Source organism: Bactrocera dorsalis, chromosome 2 (genome assembly GCF_023373825.1).
Source record: "Bactrocera dorsalis isolate Fly_Bdor chromosome 2, ASM2337382v1, whole genome shotgun sequence".
NCBI classification, from domain to species: domain Eukaryota; kingdom Metazoa; phylum Arthropoda; class Insecta; order Diptera; family Tephritidae; genus Bactrocera; species Bactrocera dorsalis.
This window is the reverse complement of record NC_064304.1, coordinates 90,639,732-90,658,140: the sequence shown is the minus strand read 5'-3', so window position 1 is coordinate 90,658,140 and position 18,409 is coordinate 90,639,732. Positions and strand designations below refer to the sequence as shown.

General features: G+C 38.0%; 1 protein-coding gene across 5 annotated transcripts in view; it reads right to left on the bottom strand.

The window, feature by feature from the left end:
* LOC105230294 (alpha-mannosidase 2) overlaps positions 1 to 18,409 on the bottom strand; it is a 43,958-nt gene that overhangs the window by 18,408 nt on the left and 7,141 nt on the right. The window contains exon 3 of one of the 5 annotated variants that reach the window (XM_011210987.4): positions 14,610 to 14,666. The exons of 1 other annotated variant lie outside the window; for it this stretch is intronic. The gene's annotated coding sequence lies outside the window, so the exon portion shown is untranslated. Of the gene's footprint in view, positions 1 to 9,206; positions 9,857 to 14,609; positions 14,667 to 18,409 lie in introns of those variants that run through there. 3 more of the 5 variants (XM_049449212.1, XM_011210989.4, XM_049449213.1) reach the window with 3 other exon arrangements.

The following is an 18,409-nucleotide window of genomic DNA, read 5'->3' as shown; positions in this document are numbered from 1 at the left end:
GCGGTAGTTGCGGCACGATATTAGTTGAAAATGTGTAGAAATGATCAGGAATAACCAATGCAGTATGAAGATGGTGCATAATCGCACTTCTTTGTCCAATATATTCAGAAATAGTAAATATCGAAGCATTCACTTTTAGAGCCTCACAAAACGACGCGTATCTCAAATACTAATGAGTGTTTTGACGTGATATTTAGCATAGATGTCACTAACAGTACTACCAACTTACAGAAAAAAATTTACCGATGCGAAAAACACGCGAAGTATAAATAAAAAATTCACTTTTCAATTTGATCACAGTAATATACATATATATATGTATATAAGTGAAAAATTTTTCGTTTTTTTTGCAAAAATAAAATTTATTTATGTGCAAATACCGAATCGAACGCGCAAACATTCCCCGCACTGCATTTATGGACATGCTGTTAATGGCAGTTTGTACCGAAATGGAGAGACATGTTGGTTAGCAGTCAAGTGAAATAGTAGGCCGCTATTGCTAAAAAGGAAAAACGGCTGTTATGCTGCTTTACAATTTTTCTCACATAATTTAAGAAGTCTGAAAAATAAAAAATACCGAAAAATTATAAAAACAACAATGTGGGAATAGTAAAAACCGCAGGCTTAGTAAACTATGTAGGTATTTTTGTAAAAATTACTTATGAATACAATATCGGGGTATGATGTACGTCTATTCCAAAACCTGCTGAAATCGGTCTATATCTTGTTCTCACTTTTATCGAATATTTCGGTAGAGGCATTAATAAAAAAATGGGGGTGATTAGGCCGTACTTTAACTCCGTAACGAGAATACTTCCTAAATGACTTAAATATGGAAGTTAAAGTTTATTCTTAAAGAGTTCCGCGGCAACACGCAAATTACTTGTTTCATCTTACCATGCAAAGTACAAATTTCCAACCCAAAATGTACCTAGGTACACACAATAATCTCTGCCTCAGAAACAAATTTACACACTTTCCGAAAAAAAAACGTTTCGTTACGATGTGGATTAATTAGCGTGATATTACCAATTACGCAAGCGTACCATGAAACGACAACCAAAAGACTGCCGGCCACCCATTCGACACATCCCAGCTAAGCGGCGGCAGCCATAAGCCCATATAAACCGATACATACATAAAGTATATAAGTATATACCAGGCTGATTGTATACATCAACTAAATGTTTGCTAATTCTCTCGCAGTCCATAACAATAAGCCGGGCGTCGCATTTCAGCATAGCCGCACAATTGCACCTCTGGTGGTCGTCCGTCGATGCATTGCTGGCTAAGCTGTTTAGTTATGGCATTTGTTGTTTTAACGGACATACACAGCATCCTGGCGGGCGTGCAACAGTAGCCAGATTCGACTCAAATTTAATTGCTGAATCGGCACTAAAATTACCCATTTAGTCGGCAAAACAGATGGATGAACCAAAATAATGGGTTGATGGAGACGCGCAATTTGAAAATGATTTATGCAAGTCAGGAGTAGAGCTGGGCTGTGTGAGGTTTGCAGTGTGTATTGTGCTAGCCTCTGGTTGAGCTGTTTTTAATGGATTTCCATTAATGTTGCGGCTTCTTCATAAAATCGCAGTAATTTAGATATTGTAGCATTCAAACAACTCCAATGATATGCATAACTGAGCTCGTGCTCCTGAGATGAAAGCAATTTAGCTTGGTGGATGATTATATGGGGAAGTGAAAACGAATTTATATCTTTTCTTTCTCCAGTGTGCTTTAAAGCTGCGATAATGAAAAAGTTGCCTGGGTTTCAAACCAGCTTAAAAAAACATCTATTTAATACTTGTAGCATTAGCTCCGCGATATGCTTTAGACCGAAGTTTAGTTTTGTCATTAAAAAAGCTTCTAGTAATATTCAAAATCTTTAAGTATAAGTTGGTGGTTTTGCAGGGTTTATCCGGAAAGTAATAGGACCGATTTTCATCCGCCTAAACTGTGCACGCACCGACTGGATTCGGTAGAGGGCATTCCTAGCTAACGAAAAATCGGCTGATCCGTTGTCTCCGAGCTGTCCAGGTGTCAGGACAAACATTTTGGTGCGACGTGCTTCTGTGAGTGGTGCAAGCCGAAAATTCAGCGTTCGTTAAAGCAGTGGCACGCGATTAAATGTTTTTTGTGAAATTCGGTAAATCTGTGACAGAGACGTTTGATATGATCAAGCAGGCTTACACAGATTTTGCTTTAGCAAGAATCAAGAGGGCTAAGAAGAGGTCGCTGATAAAGAAGAAAAAAGGAAAGAATGAGCAAATCCAAAGTGAAAACGTTGCTCATTGTCTTTTTTGACATCGTCCACCATGAATTTGTTCCTCCTGGACAAACCGTCAACGCCAAGTTTTACGTGGAAGTCCTCAAGAGACTCAAACGAAGGGTCAATCGGGTCCGACAAGACATCGCAGCCGATTGGAAGTTGCACCACGACAACGCCTCGGCTCACACCGCCTTTCTTGTGAACAGCTACCTAACCAAGGCCGGCATCCCAACGCTTCCGCAGCCCCTACAGCCCAGTTGTGAACCTCCAGACTTTTTTTTGTTTCCTTGCCTAAAAAGGCCGATGAAAAGTAAGTATTTTGAGACGACAGGGTGGATCCAAGCAGCATGCACCTCGGTTCTCAAGGCTATTCCGGAGAATGCCTTCCGTGACGCCTTCAATGCTTGGAAATCGCGCTGGCAGCGCTGCATCGACGCAGAAGGAGCCTATTTTGAAAGTTTTTAAAGAGTTGAAACGATTGGTTCAATAAATTTTTTTAAATCGACTCAGTCCTAATACTTTCCGGTTAAACCCAGTAAAATATAGTACTTTGGCTGCGGTTTATCAAAGCTACACCTTTATTCCATATTGATGTACATCAAATGATGAAACTTTTAGCTTAGGACTTCTCATCTAAGATGATTTTACGAGTGTCGGACGCTTTTAAAGTCAATGTATTGAATGAAATGTCATTAAAATATTGCTTGTAGTTTTATAGAAAGAGAGACGTCAGTGACTTTCAGTACGTACCATACCCATACTCTACACAATGGAGCTTCTATGCTTTTCAGGTTCAAATAACAATCATTTGATTTATATGGCTGCACTTCTGACTAATTAACTAACCAAACATCAAAGTCCGAGAATACTGACAAATTGATAACTTAATTAATATTTAATTACAGTTATTATTAAAATAGCGCTTGTTTGCAAAAAATCGTGAACTATTCATTAAATATTCCATTATTATCGGTTGCTAATAGCATTTGACATATTTAGTCAAATATTTATATACACATACATACATACATATGTAAGTGACCACATTAATATTCAAAAGGAAAGGTTGAATGACCGGAACTACAAGTAGGTGAATAGAGAATTTCGCTAACTGCCAGGTTGACGATATAAAAGTCATTCAAATACGACATTACATTGCTGGATAGAATTTCATACCTTTACAAAATCGTGTTGCAAGAGTGAGTGCGGCAACAATGTGTGACGGTTTGAAAGTGCACCGTTACATATTCAACTACATATGCACGTGTAAACATATATAGTTTTATTGGTGTGGTGTTGGAAGCAATAAACAAATATTTAATTACATCTCTAATATTATGCTGCCACCAACAGACAAGACAATACCTTTGTAGGCGTGTCAGTCATATGTGACATATGACGCGTCATTAATATTTCAGGCTATTTGCTGGAAACTGAAATTCTTAACGCACATATACATATACAAACAGTCGTCCTGGCATTTGCAAAAACCGAATATTCAAACTAAATACATATATAATAATTAGAGCAGGAGATAGCCCTTTAACTATTAGAATTAAGTTTCGTTTTGGGCTTTTGGTAATAAAGATGTGTAATGGAAGCTTTTGTTTGTCATAATTGCTTTCGTTAAACCCATATTCTTTATATTGGTGGATACCACCAACTTTTTGGATCTGAACAGAGCTGCTTCATACTATATCATATTCATCCGATTTCGGCTACCGATATATAAGCTTGTCAAATACTCATCTCCCTTCCGCCTTTTTGCTCTTTATTCAATGCTTTATAAAAAGTGTTACAGTGATCGGATTTAGTTCAAATATGCGCCGTTTCGTTCGTTAATCTGTTTCCATCTAGACGGCAACTTCAGAATACCCCCTCGTAGAAGTCCCCCTCCTTATTTGCGAAGAACTCGGACAGCCACTTTTCACAAGCCTCTTTCGAGTTCAACTTTACACCAACAAGGGCGTCCGCCATGGACAGGAACAAGTAGTAATCACTTGTCTGAGCTACAAGTATATGAAGGATGCAATAAAACCTCCCATCCGAGCTCCCTTACCTTCTGACGAGTCATCAACGAAGTAAGTGGCCTGGCGTTGTCCCGGTGGAACATTACACCCTTCCTGTTAGCCAATTCTGGACATTTCTGGTCAATCGCCTGAGCAGCTCAAGTGGATAATTCCCTTCCAATCACACCAAACTCACAGCAAAACCTTCCCGGCTTGACCACTGTTTGGGACGATTCACCGGCCTTCGATCACGACCGTTTTCGCTTGATATTGTCGTATGTGATCCATTTCTTGTCGCCAGTCACCATCCGCTGCAAAAGTGGGTCGAGTTCGTTTCGTTTCAGCAGCATATCGCAGGCGTTGATTCGGTCCAGAAGGTTTGTTTGCGTTAAATCATGCGGCACTCAAATATAAAGCTTTTTTGTGTATCCAACTTTCTGTAGATGGTTCAAAATGGTTTGGTGACTAACTCCCATTTTCTGGGCGATGTCACGAGATGCCACATGCCGGTGTAACTCGATGTTTTCCATTATTTGATCGGTATTCGTCGTCACAGGTCTTCCGCCGGCTGGCTTATCCATGGTGTTGTTTAAAATTTATAAAAAAAATGCAATGGCGTATCATTGCCACCATAATTGAATACCTTACCAAGGAAGTTATATCAAAGTTGAATGTTCGTTTGTAACTCGCTAAACTTTGGTGGATTGGGTGGTAAAAAATATAAAAACATTAATTTTCGTAAATTACCTTAAAAAATTACCGTAATTTACCTCTAACAAAAAGAATTCGCAATAAAATTTCGTTTCCCTCACAACTGGTAAGCTTGGCAGTTAAGCCCACACAAAATAAACAAGAACTTTTTAGTGAACTGTATTGTATTATAAAAACTAGTTATACAATTTCAATATGATCTACTATAACTTGAGTCATTTCACATGCCTATAGTTGATAACCATAATGATGTTTTCAACTTCACTTTTCCTAAACATCGAAAGACATGCTAAGGTGATCAACGGGTGCAGTCGTACATTTAGTGACCCTGAATATCGTCATAAAAAGATCTGATATGCTTTTGTCGATACATGTTATACAATGCATCTAGTTCACGAGGCTTTGAATATATGTATATTGCAGATATTTTTTGTCCCGACTGTACGCTCTATTTTGTTTTCATTTCATTTAGGAAAGCAAAAACCTAACAAATGAGCTTTTTAATTTAATAATTTGGCGGTAGCTAGATAAAAAAAAAATTGCTTTCATTCAACATTTTAATACTTTTCACGCTTTGTTTGAGCGCTTAACAAGCGCCATTGACAGAAAAACGCGATCACATTGAATATTTAATGGCTGAACACAACCTAAAATAACAAAGCATGACGGTGGAAATAAAAATGAAAAAACAAATAAATGAAAAAGGAAAGTTTGATCAGCGTAAAATAAAGAGTGCTGTCGTCGACAATAACTAAAAGCAAGTACAAATTTATTATTAGCAAATCGATAGCACAAAGCGGAGGCGCCATGCAGTGGCGTGGGAAGTAAGCCTGGCCGACTGGCTGAAGAAGGAACGTGTTCACGTACACTTTTTAAACACAAACAACGAAAATTCCGCTGAATTTCAAAACCATATATACATACATATATATATATATATCAGACAATGAGCTCTTTAGTCTTGTCACACAGATTAAGGCGGCCCACACATTTAAATGAACTCGTCCACACGTGCCTCCACAAAATTCCACGGCATTTTGCAGGCGCAGCGAAATTTCAAAAAATAATAACAAAAGTACTTAAACGTGAGAACGCAAACATAAAATACAACAAAAGCCACAAAAAGAAAAATGAAACACAAAACCAAATATTAACTTTATTTAAATAAAGTCAATGGAAAGAAGCACAGCGACGTCCACACCAGCGTCAACCAATCAATAATGTTCGACAAAGAAAAGGGGAGAGCAGCAATCTGGCGTATCAAGAAATCACTGCGCAGCCAGTCAAGTGTGTTGGCACTTTGCTGTTGAAAGTTATTTTATGAAGTACATGGCTTTGATTTTTGATGAGTTGTTGGCCGGCAAAGTGTAGTGGGAATATTCTCTGCCATTCAGGCCGCAGTAGAAATTTGAATAATAAATAAAGGTAAAATGGACTGAAATAGATAGTATATGTTTGGTATGGAAGTTTCGATTTTAATATCGAGTGATTCCGCTAGAATGTTTTTATTGCGAAATTTTTTCCAACGTTCATAAAGGTTCAGAAATATTTTGACTAGAATTAATTTTTAAATTTGAACATTAAATTACTGGTTACTGCTTTAGTTAGATATATTTTAACTTTAATAATGTATTTCGCGTAAGTGTGTTTCGTAAAAGTGCGATAGGGTTACGTAATATGGCGTTAGAAAGATACGAGATGGATCAATTACTGGTGATTAAAAATGAATCAATGGACAATGTCAAGCGAAAACGGTTCTGGTCGAAGCATAGTAATATTGAGGGTTTGCGCTGCGAGCCATGGTCCATTGTGCCCTCCCCCATATCACATATGTTCACAAAGATCCAGCATCCTGAACAATTCCAGGAGCCTGCTGGGCGCGACTGATTCGATGTGATCCCTGTCCATGCAGACGGAACCTAGGGCATCAAGCCTGCTTCTGCAAATTGCTGGGAAATCCAGAATCAGGTGTTCCGCAGTTTTTTGTTCCATGTCACAGAACAGGCAGTTTGCAAAAGAGACTATGCCCATGTTGGACAAGTGCTTCCTAATCCCGCAGTGCCTTGTATAGAGCGCGGAATTTGTTTTAGGGAAGGTTAATCATTTCCTTAAACCTTGCAAGCTTGTACCCTCCCAGAAGTAGCTTGGCATGCGCCATTCCTGCTGCAGCGGTGGCAAATCCAGGATTGTTCGGCAGTCCAGGGTTCGAGGTTGGGTGAGTTTGGTGTGATTGACAGTGAATCAGCTAGTATGAGCTATTTTCCTACAGCCAAGCTCGTAATTCGGACCTGTACTGTCAACAATTAGACCGTCTGAAGGAATCGATCGCCAAAAGCGTCCAGCTTTGGCCAATAGGAGAGGAATCGGTTTTAATTAGCACTACGCCAGGTCATACACATCGATTGTGACTCGTCAGAATCTCCGGGAGTTTAGATGGGATGTTCCTCTGTATTCACCTTTTAGTCCAGATCTCAGACAAAGTGATTCTTATCTATTCCTGTCTAATTCAAATGATTTGATTTCGTCTCAAGAAAAGCCTTAATTGACATCAAAAGTTAACGAACTAAAACAAGTCTTTAAGTTTGTGTTACAATTCTCTTTACTTGACCTTGGTCTAAAGTTACAATTTTTATACTCTCGCAACAACGTTGCTAAGGAGAGTATTATAGTTTTGTTCACATAACGGTTGTTTGTAAGTCCTAAAACTAAAAGAGTCAGATATAGGGTTATATATACCAAAGTGATCAGGGTGATGAGTAGAGTTGAAATCCGGATGTCTGTCTGTCCGTCCGTCCGTGCAAGCTGTAACTTGAGTAAAAATTGAGATATCATAATGAAACTTGATACACTCGCATTAGGGAGGGGCATATTTGGAAGTAATTTTTTTGGAAAAGTGGGCGTGGCCCCGCCCCCTACTAAGTTTTTTGTACATATCTCGGAAACTACTATAGCTATGTCAACCAAACTCTATGTAGTCGTTTCCTTCAGGCATTTCCATATACAGTTCAAAAATGGAAGAAATCGGATAATAACCACGCCCACCTCCCATACAAAGGTTATGTTAAAAATCACTAAAAGTGCGTTAACCGACTAACAAAAAACGTCAGAAACACAAAATTTTACGGAAGAAATGGCAGAAGGAAGTTGCACTCAGACTTTTTTTAAAAATTGAAAATGGGCGTGGCGTCGCCCACTTATGGACCAAAAACCATATCTCAGGAACTACTCGACCGATTTCAATGAAATTCGGTATATAATATTTTCTTAACACCCTGATGACACGTACGAAATATGGGTGAAATCGGTTCACAACCACGCCTTCTTCCAATATAACGCTATTTTGTATTCCATCTGATGCCTTCTCTGTAAAATATTGACATTAGAAACCAATGATGATAGGTAAATGACGGATAATGAAATCTCGATTATCACTTTATCATGCGAGAGTATAAAATGTTCGGTTACACCCGTACTTATTCCTTCCTTACTTGTTAATTATATAAACATAAGAAAAAATAAAGCTAACTTAGTTTTTATTAATATTCCGTTCAGTTCAACACAAATTCAGAAGAAAATTGCACTCTTCTAAGTTTCCCATTTCAAATCTAATCGCTTTGTGCTCATACCGAGCTGAGCTGAACAACAAAATATTTGTGTTTCTGCACCAAGATCCTAATAACACCAGGAATTTTAAAATGTTTTGCAAAACATGAGAGAGAGAAAAAAAAGTGCATGCCAAAAAAGCCACAGGGACGAAAGAAAAACTGGGCAATTATCCATATACGCAGCTTTGCTCGTTACACATGCACATGCAAACGCACACACACGCAAACATATTACGAGGAAACGCAGTTCGCAGCAAGTTCAACGGCACTGGCAATATGCAAGAGCAATGGATGAGGGCAAGGATGGGGGCTGCGCTGCAGAGCACAAGCAAAAAAAAAACCAACAATTTCAACAAAGTCAACACAATTAAGCGCTGAGAACGAGTTGAAAGTAAGAAAAACAAAGTAGAATTCAATTGAATCGAATTGAATTTTGTTGCTGTTGCTGTTGTTGTTTTTGGTGTTTGGCACGTCCGTAAGATGGACTGTGATGCCGTTACTTGAATGTTTGTTTAAACTTCACTTTAATGCAGATAGTGACTTTGTAAGTATACGTGTGTGCGATCGAAAGCTTGTGTGTGTGTTTAAGTGTGCAATATACATACATACATACATATCAAATGTGTCGGTTGTCGGTTGCTCGTAAGGCGTCCAACTGCATTGCTGTTGCAGGCAATATTGCGTCTTTTCCTTCTATATTTTATGCAGCGACTGTAGGGAATGCGGCTGCAATTGCTGCTGATGCCAAAGAGTACCGCACAAATTCAATTACAAATGCTGCTGCGCTGCTTTGCTTACTTTGTTTTTAGAATTTATCTTTCGCTCGTTTTTTACACTCAACATAAAATTCTTACATTCATTTCGCTGCTCTCGTTTCGCTTTTGAAGTTAGCAACCGAACTTTAACTTTTCACATGAAAAAAAAATAGAAACAACAATGTTCAACAGTTGCGCTTGCACTGCTCTAATATCTTTTGTTGTTTTACTTTTATTTTATTTAATTTTTCATAAATTACACACAAACGGTTGTAATTCTTTTGTAATGAAGCCTTGCCGCCGCTGAGGTGAAGGCTTAGCACTCGTGACCGGTTTACTGCTTCTTTCGCCCCTTTTCACTACACTTAAAGTTTTTGTAGAAATTTTTATTGTTTCTCAAAACATTTAACTTTTAAAGGGCGGTCGAGTTAGGCCAGCAACCGCGCGCACTTTTCTTATTCACCACCGACGCGTTTCGCACACAAATCGAAACTGAGAGTAACTAACGGCAGCGGTGAGCTGTTCGCCAGCTTATTGTGCCAACTTGGCTACGTTGCCTGTGTGTGTGTGTGTGTGCAGTTTGGCGCTCGCGTGCTCGTGTGGCGCTCACTCGTGTCCGTAGAGGCAGCAGCAAACAACGACAACGCCAGCAACACTTTGCTGTCAGCAACAGAACGTCGTGCAGCGGCGCATGAAAATTGCAGCGTTTATTGTTGGTTGCTGCCAGTTAAATGGTGGACTGTGCAAATATTACTGGTGGTTTGCCTTAGTGGCAACATGCTGCTGCTCACTACAGTTGTGATGCAGCACTACTGTCGTCACGGCGTCATATGTTAAGGATGGAAAGTAAAAGCAAAAAATTGTGTAAATATACACACGGACCAATAATTAGAGACACATTGTAGATTAATGGTAGCTGGAATTTGGACGTAGATTAAATATCGGCGCACTGCACGTTCTCGGTGGATCTGAAGAGCTTGTTAGTGATCATTATCTGTACCGAATTGTGTTGTGTTTAACATTTTTACGAATATACCACTTATTTTTGAGATTTGGTTCGAAAATAAATATAAATATTAAGTTTTAGGACATCTGAAGAGTCTCGGCTGCTTATTTGTATCCTTTTCAGTGTCTTTAATTGTTAATTGTGTCCAAAGAAGTCTTATATAACAAGTTGGTGGAATGAATTTCGACGTGAAATCTCAACTTTTTCCATTGACGAAACTGTAGAAATAAAGGCAGAGAAATGCCTAACCGAAATATAAATATGCAAAGGCTTGTTAAAGATATGAATCCTTGAGAAAATTAGTTCATAAATATGGTAGGTTGTGAAGCAGGAAACATTGACTTCGAGATAAAATTAGTAACTGGATTTGTAGACTATTCTGTTTAAGTGAGAACAATTTTCAATGGATCCCAAATCCTTTCCCAAAATCCGACAGGTTGTGCTTTGAAAATCCCAATCGACAAATTGCGGTCTTCAGCAACACCTGCCTGTACGACAGCAATATGACATATCAATAATCGGCTGTAACGATACTTAGAAATTATATCATTCCGCCTTAGCAACATTTATAATGAATAGCTGTGTTCGACTCATAAAGCGTTGAAGATAATGTAAAAAACACACAAAACAAAAAAACAGAATGATAAAGAAACATGTCTGCAATTAAACTATTTTGAGTGAATTATATTATTATCAACCGAAACCAAAAGTTTTTTTTACAAGCGTTTCTATCAAGCTGTCGCTTGGTGTACGTGCCTACAATGCCATTGAATAATATTTATAAGCTGTCAGCTTGGCAGTTGGTTGTGCTCGCATCAGGCTTTAAGGATATCACAGCCCGGCAGTGTCCTACACTCTTTGTGGGCTGCAGCGCACCGTTTAATCGAGCGTGATTCCACGCGTATAGATTTCGACGCATACCCATTTACATACACACATGTGCAGTACGCTTGTGTTTGCGTGAAAGAGAATTTGCATTGTTGGCAAACAGAAATCCATATCTGATATGTGATTTACAACAGACAAGTGTGTTGAATTCAATTAGCTGCAGGTAATTACCTGGCAAAACACGACAACCGAGCAGCAGTGTTGACTGCTGATACCGCCATGCAGCGCAGTAACACCACTACAACAAACAATTGGTAACACAATTAAAAATATAATAATTGGACATGACGAGTCTGATTATATGACAGTGCATTGAAATTACGGGCGAAAAAACAAGCACGCATCAACTTTTTGTGGTGCGGTGCAATGTAGAACCGCACGGTTTTCGAGATAGCCGAATACTTCAAGGGAAAGCTTTTACATTTTCGAACTTGTTAACGTAAGAGAACACATAAAACTATTTTTTTTTAGTTATCTATTAAATAAGTCGATGAAAATTGTGTACAAGTTGTTTGAATATCTAACTAGTAATATATACATATATACTCAAAATTCGAAAATTGCTAATTTTTCATATTTCAGAAGGTATTGTTATACATATTTCTAAGCGTACTTTAAGGTTGCGTTTCAGAAAATTTCTTGAAAAACATCAATTACTTTAGTGAACAATAATATTTGTATTTCTAAAATTCGTAACTTAGTATCATCTAATCGTTATTTAAAAAGTATTTAGAATTTCTATAAATTGCGAGTAGAAATTGTTTTGAACAAATAACAAAAAATATAGTGAAGTGAAAGTAATTAAAAATTTTTTAAAATATTAAAAACCATTATTCAGTTAATATTTGGTTTTGGATATACTGGCGTTTAAAGCCCACTTTAATAACTGCATTGTCATTATACTAATTATAATAAGCATTATTAAAAAGTCATTATCGATGAAGATTTTAATAAAATATATTTTAAATGCCAGAAGCCCACCGATTATGGCTTTTAAAACGTCAAATTGCTTTTATTAGGGGTGATATCAGCAATTTTTGGTGGCGTATAGATAAAGCTTGTATCAAACTCATCTCGGGAACAGATGAACACAGCTTGATTTTTTAACTTTTTACTAAATATATTTATACACCAAAGAACTAGTACACATGTGTCTCCATTTCTTTTAGCTAAATTCAGAAAGGTATACTTCTATTGTAGTCCAATACCCTCCATTTTATTGGACTCATAAGTTCATCTATGATTTTTGATCTTGTGAAGAGAAGAATAGTTGGAGAAAATTTAGTCTAATGAAGCATGTGAAAAATCAGATAACTAAAGCTGTCATACTTTAGTCTAATTTCAGAACACTTTTAGACTCATTTTTAGAATTTTTGAACCACTCGATGAATAAACATATAGTACATATGGACAGAATAAGAGATCAACAGGGTTGTATCTTAAACATTAAGCGGAGAATATGAACGATACAGATTTTAAAAATGGCGCTTTAAGTAAATGCAATTTATATAATGTAAAAGAAAAGGTAAAAAAAAAATCGTTGGATTAGATTTAATTTAATTTTTTAATTTTTTATATTTCTAAATGTTGCTAGCGTTCTTGAACGTCAGGTCAGTATGTTTCTAAAAATGAGAGACGTGGAAATCGCTGCAATATATTATATATTTCAGTTTTTTCTTTACGCAATCAACAGTTAGGATTTACTTTAAGTGTCAATTGAAAGTAAATCTCTGAAACGTTGGATTCGCGAGGTGCTTCTTTTTTATTTTATCAGAGAGTGCCACAATTTTTTTTCTTAACTCTTCGTTCCTTTGCATAAACATGTTTAGCGATCAAATTTGTTTTTTTTTCTCTTTATTGTGCGACAATTAAATTTGCAACATTGAAATCTGTTGAAGATGCGCAGTGTCACAGCCGAATCATTTATCTCGCACACATAGTCGACTGGACCACATAGTTGCTTCCATATATTGTATGCACACACAAGACAACACATACTTCACGGCAGATAGTCAATGAAAATCCCTATAGGGTGATATGTTGTAGAGATTATAATCTACAAATCCTCACCATAAACTTGAAACCTTCAAAACTGTGCAAGTAAGCGCGCGTTCACGGTGCATCATGATGTCGAATAACAAGAGTAACAACAACAACAAACAACACATACAACGACGTCGATGGCGATTACATCGGAGCAAACGACAATGCCGCTGAGTGACTTTTACAAGCTTTTAAGCCATAAAGCCGCAATGGAGCTCAGTAGCTGCCTGTGTCGCTTAGCAATCTACACGACTGCCATATAAAGTCAAACACAAATTTTAAACACAACCGCAGAGCCAAAACCACCAACCGCAATCTTTGATTTCACAAACAGTTGCACGGTTAGATGGCAGTGCTCGCAGCAACATAAACTTGCAACAAACGCGCGTTATGTATAGGGTGATTTTTTAAGAGCTTGATAACTTTTTTAAAAAAAAAACGCATAAAATTTGCAAAATCTCATCGGTTCTTTATTTGAAACGTTAGATTGGTTCATGACATTTACTTTTTGAAGATAATTTCATTTAAATGTTGACCGCGGCTGCGTCTTAGGTGGTCCATTCGGAAAGTCCAATTTTGGGCAACTTTTTCGAGCATTTCGGCCGGAATAGCCCGAATTTCTTCGGAAATGTTGTCTTCCAAAGCTGGAATAGTTGCTGGCTTATTTCTGTAGACTTTAGACTTGACGTAGCCCCACAAAAAATAGTCTAAAGGCGTTAAATCGCATGATCTTGGTGGCCAACTTACGGGTCCATTTCTTGAGATGAATTGTTGTCCGAAGTTTTCCCTCAAAATGGCCATAGAATCGCGAGCTGTGTGGCATGTAGCGCCATCTTGTTGAAACCACATGTCAACCAAGTTCAGTTCTTCCATTTTTGGCAACAAAAAGTTTGTTAGCATCGAACGATAGCGATCGCCATTCACCGTAACGTTGCGTCCAACAGCATCTTTGAAAAAATACGGTCCAATGATTCCACCAGCGTACAAACCACACCAAACAGTGCATTTTTCGGGATGCATGGGCAGTTCTTGAACGAATGCCGCTGAGTGACTTGCTTTTAAGCCATAAAGCCGCAATGGAGCTCAGTAGCTGCCTGTGTCGCTTAGCAATCTACACGACTGCCATATAAAGTCAAACACAAATTTTAAACACAACCGCAGAGCCAAAACCACCAACCGCAATCTTTGATTTCACAAACAGTTGCACGGTTAGATGGCAGTGCTATGCAGAAAATCCTAACCTCAAAAAATCACCCGTTACTACTTTATATACTATACAACAAATGTGTGTATGTGCGTGTGTGGTTAGTTGGTGCTTACCTTCAGTTTGCTCACATTTTCCGCTTACTTTGTCGCAGAGGAGAGCATTTCAATAAACTGTAATAAAATTAATTGAGTACAGTTAATATTAAAAACATAAACAAATAAATAAAATTAAAATAACAAACTAATTAAATATAAAATACAATAAAAGGCAACACTCCGTTCTAAAATCAAGAGCACTATTAATTATAAGTCCAGAGGTGTCGACTAGTGGAAATTCGGTTTAATAGATTGTTAGTAGATGGTTTACACTATGATAAAAAACGAAGAATTAAAATGAATGTTTAATGTTTTTTAACATTATTTTTAAAGTAATTTGTATCTTTCTAATTTTTCTGGAAGGTATTGATATCATTGGCCTTAACAAGAGCGCCATTAGTTCTGCGTTCTCCAGAATGGATAAGGCAGCGAAGCAAATGGTGGTCTGGTGGTGAACGAGGGCAAGACGAAATATCTACTGTCATCAAACAAATAGTCGTCGCACTCGCGACTAGGCACTAAGACGATGACAACAACTGCTGAGTCGACGTTACGAGTTTTCGAGAGAAAGGTTATGTGAAAGATTTATGGTCCTTTGCGTATTGGCTACGGCGAATATCGCATTCGCTGGAACAATGAGTTGTATGAGATATACGATGACATTGTCAAAATTCAGCGAATTAAAAGGCAGCGGCTAGGCTAGTTAGGTCATATCGTTCGATTGGACGAAAACACTCCAGCTCTGAAAGTAGTCGACGCAGTACCCGCGAGGGGAAACAGAGGGAGAGGAAGACCTCCACTCCGTTGGAGGGACTTGGTGAAGAAGGACTTGGCTTCGCTTGGAATCTCCAATTGGCGCCACGTTGCGAAAAGAAGAAACGACTGGCGGGTTAACTGGTTAACTCGACGTAAGCGTTTTCTACCCCAGTAAAGAAGAAGAATGTACAATTTTACGAAGAGATTTTCATATCAGATATCCAAAAAAACGTATAGATTCGATGTAAAAGACATCTGCGAAGACACGAACGCTATTTTGTGCGTACATTCGCCCGAATTTCTTATAATCGAAACAAACTGCAAAGGTCTGTTTAATTTCCACCTAAGGACCGGCAACCAATCAGCGCTCCTCGGTTGGCTCAAAGAATGTGCTTTGCAACTGATTAACAACGATCATTTTCGCAAAACTGAAAAGGGTTTAATTATGAAGTATATTTATTTATAAATACATACATATATTTAAAGCGGCCAGTTGTTGTGGTCTACTAATCAGCGATAATTAATCCATACTAGTTACGTTCTTTTACCCTTCATAGCGTATATTTATGCCTTAAGGTACTATAGCTTTATAATTTATGTATGCACGATGGGGGGATTGACAAAAGTTTGTAAAATTTGCTCGCCGAAGGAAGGTTGCAGCTAATTATGTGTTAAAGACAGTAAAGTGGTTTCATCGGTCATAAATTTCGTGAATACAGAAAAAAGTCCGAACACGACTACACAACTTTTTCAAATCTTTCTTGGAAAGCTCGATAAAAAACTTTTCATCTTGTGATGCTATCCTAGAATGAAGTAATTTTACGTGTCGTCTTGTGAGTGGGACTGCTTCTGTGCCATTAAACGGAACAAATGATAATCGGACGGTGAAATATCTAAGAAAAGTGGCCATTCCCAATGTAAGGCCGAGCGTAGTTATACAGGAAAATTCACCCTATTTACCGTCATAAAATAATATATGTATGATATATAATAAGCGACTTTCTATCAGAGTTCAACCATAGATATCCAACACATTGAACTTCATGTGAAAATCATTGTATTAGATTCCTATTTTTATACAATCGTCGTCCCTCCCTGGACATAAAGGATCTCGTGCATAATTCCTTTGAAATCGAGCAATTTTTCTGACATTTTTTTCCGGGTTTTTAATAGTCCATCGAGTTTATATTTTTCGAATACCATCCAGACATCTATTTATAAGAGATAAGTTCCATCGAAGATCTACGATGAAATAAAGGTCTTGAAATAATTTGTATGCGAATCTTTGTAAGTCGCCACGTACACGTATTGTCCGACTTCTTGGTAACTCGCAAATACCTACATAAATATGTGGTATAAACAAGCAGATTTACTTGCAACAAAATTGGAACGAGCCCTTCAACGTAAGGTTAATACCCACGCCAAGTGGCGTTGCACTAAAGCGAATGTACGCAGAAGAACATAAGAGTTAGTTATCCAAGCGACCGGTTACACGGCCTGCCAGTCAGCCAACTAAACCGTTTTGTACCTTTCAAGGCGGTACACACACATACATATACTATAAATACGAGTACAAACAAATGAAAACAAGAAGAAGAGGAAGAACGAATTGAAGGCAATGTACAATGAAGTGGTCGGCAGTGTTGGTTCGTTGCAGTACTTGGAGACGAAGATCTTTTTAGCACCGTGTGTTTTTGAACGATTTCTTTGTTTTGCTTGCACCACTAAATCGCTTACGCTGCAAGGATGTGTGTACATTGATACTGATATATTGAGGGAGGTACAACGGCTCGTTAAGCTAAGCCTTGCTAAGGCATTGAAGCGCACTTGGTGTCCAGCAGCGAGCGTGATACTCCGCACACACACACACACACACACATACTGCCCGATGGACATTTGGTTATTTAGTAGTTCGATGAATTTAAGCCGGGATACATAAGTATGACTGAGACAAGCTCCAGTGAGCGGGCAATGCGAGAGCAAGAGTTGAAGGAAAAAATAATAATAATCAAGTAGAAAAGTAAAGCTGAGGGAGAAAAGCAAGTGAGTGAATGCGCACAAACAATTGCTTGGCGACTGTGAATTGAAGTGACTGGAAAGTGTGACTAAAACGGGGAACAAACAAGTGCTTACAAAAACTCGTACGAGAATAATAACTGGGTAAGGCATACAAAGTAGAGGTTTGCTAAATTTAGGGTATACAAATATACTTACGAGGGCGCATATGTAAGTATTTAGCCCACAAAGTTTTGGAAAGCATGTGATTTATTTTTCATATGCTCAACTTGACCCAGCAATGCTCCAACTTATTTAAGCCGTCTGAAAGTATGTTTTCTGCAGATTGAGATTAACCGAGAGGCTCTTTCGTCTCTAATATTTCGACGCGTCCGGTCTTCTGAGTTGCTTATTGGTCTGAGCTGCTTTGTTCAATATGAAATCGCGAACTTTTGTCGCGTTTTCCTCCGTTGTAGCCGTTTTCGGTACACCTTGGCGAGGTTTATCAAAAACCGACAATGCAATTATTTAAACCAAATGTTGACGGTTTCTATCAATGGAGAAGAGTCATCTATTCAACATTCAAGCGCTCCTATATTTTGCTGACCGATTTCTCTTCTAGAACACATATTAATACTATTTTCATAAATTAGCGTACACGCTTGCTTCCACATTCCATTGATTCTATACACGGGAGCTACCGGCGCCATCAAGCGGTGATATCAAGTACTTATCGGACCGCCCTCGTATATACTTATATATGTATGTATATACTTGTATATTATTGTGCAATAAGCTGCCGGCGGGAACATTGGATATTTATGAATGCAAAAACAATTGAGCGTTGTTGTGAAACGCTTAAATGGTTCACACACTGCACAGCCACAGAAAGTGCACAGAATAAAATGTGTAATGACAACAAAAGAAATGAAAAAGAAAGCAAACAAAAGTGCTAAGCCTATAACTAACAAAAACCGAAATTATTTTCTTTTTTTTATGTTGCGCAAGCGAGCTGAGGTCTTTGTGGCATGGAAGCGCACACAAAGGCTTAATGTTATGAAAATATT